A 2,120-nucleotide genomic window follows, 5' to 3' on the forward strand; every position below is an offset into this window, starting at 1 on the left:
TATCTTTATGATGCTCCTCCTGTGTTCTAGTTGTGTTAAAGTTCCCTCTAAGCAACTCTCCTGGGCTGGATTCTGCGGAGTCCCTCTGGTACGTGTCACTCTGTCGCCATCTTCCCGGAAGTCCCTCCGATCCATCATATTTGTATCTACAAGTACACCTTAAACATAAGGACACAGACTGACAGAAAATAAAAGGATGAAGGGAAAATATTCCATGCAAGCAGTAAGCAAAAAAGAGCTGATGTTGTCATACTGATATCAGATAAAACAGATTTTATATCAAAATATGTTGCAAGAGACAGAAAGGACAGTACATAATAATAATGGTTGCAATATTATATTAACAGGAAACTGCCAGAAATTAGAACCAGAACCAGAAGATGACATGGAGACCAAAAGATATCATTGCTGAGCTTAGATGGATTTTGGCTGAAAGCAGAGAAAGCCAGGACGATGCTTTAAAAAACAAGCAAAAAGAAAGTCACTGAATCAAGGCAATTCAGTGCTGACTTTTAGTGACCCCCTGAGGGTTTCCAAGACTGCAACTGTTTGTGGGAGTAGAAAGCCCAGTCTTTCTCCCACAGCACTGCTGGTGTTTTTGAACTGCTGACCATGCAGATCACAGTCCAACTCATAACCACTACAGCACCAGGGCTCCTAGCAAGATGTTTACTTGTGTTTTATTAGCTATGTGATTAATGGATAGCACTGCTGTTGTCAATGGTGTAGTATCAAGTAAGGGTGGGGGAGGAGAGAGAGGATCAAAACCAAAAGCCCAAAGCTGATTCCTATGTGGCGGAGGGCAGACATGCCTCTACCGCTACATGTTTTGCAAGCTCTAATATCAGCTGTCTTTCCCACAGCACTATTTACTTCTCTTCTGGATTCCCTTATTTGTTTCAATAGCCACACAGAACTTGCAGACAGTACTCACACGTATGGGTGTATACATGAAGTAACAGGTTACAATTCAGAATCAGGAATATTTCAATGCAGTTCTTTAATCAGGACAGCCTCTTCTCTGCAGTGCTTCAAGGCATGCCTATGTCCCATGGCCTCTTGAACTCTGACTTGCTTGAGCATGTGTTACAAAGCTATTTTATCTCTGCCTATAAGTGGTCAGAGGCACCCCACCCCACCAGTGACCTCCCTGCATAAATGTCCTCACTCTATGGATAAGGAAGTTCATCTGTCTCCTACCAGTGTCCTGGTTCTGTTGCTGCTGCATCTCTGCTATTGCTTCTCACCATCTCACATGTTGTGGGAAACTGAGAACTGAGGGACACGTTCTCTATGCTCATAATTAAGAGTCTTGGAGACAGACTCTGATGAAGGAAGGCTTTCCAATTCGTGAGTTGGAGATGAATCCCATTCACATTCTTCTGACTAAAAATCATCCCCACAATCTCCCTCCATAATAGGCTACTTAAAGATGTTCCTGTTAAGCACATGGCTACTCTCTAGTACACCCAGAGGCTATCTGCCTTGGAGAGCAATTGGACCCTATTTTGGATGGCTCGTTTTAACCCTAGTGGGAGAACAAAATGGTCCAATTGCCTTATTAGTGTTCCATAAACTTTACCTTATCTACATTATTGCCAGGCTACCCAATGCCCTTGGGAGGGAACAAACAAGTCACATTTGAAAAGTCCTACCCAGTCATCTGGTGTGGGTTACACAGACTGTGCCAGAAGTGCCTATTTAGTCATTCATAGCAACACAATTGGTAAGAATAGGAATTCCAGAGCACTTAATTGGGCTCATACTGAACATGTACACAAAGAGGAAATTGTTTGTGCCAAAAAAGGATACTGCATGGTTTAAAATAAAGAAAGGTGAATGTCTGAAAGGTTATATCCTTTCACCATACTTACAAGGAGGTACCCCCTCAAAAACAGGAAAAATCTGGGCGTGAGCTTTCGTAATATGCATTTTTCCCACTAGGCAAGCATCAGACAACTTGCTCTGAGTTAGTGCACTCAGTGGCATCACCGGGGAAGGTTCCCTTTGGTCACTGTGAATTTTCTCACAAAAGCAGTTTCATTCAAGCCTCATTTTTGTGATGACCAATTTAAGAGAGCAGCATGCAGCTGTGAAATTTTGATTCCTACTCAGGAAAA

This window comes from Echinops telfairi, unplaced genomic scaffold, assembly GCF_000313985.2.
Source record: "Echinops telfairi isolate 266 unplaced genomic scaffold, ASM31398v2 ScPeMD7_5927;HRSCAF=6808, whole genome shotgun sequence".
Taxonomy (NCBI): domain Eukaryota; kingdom Metazoa; phylum Chordata; class Mammalia; order Afrosoricida; family Tenrecidae; genus Echinops; species Echinops telfairi.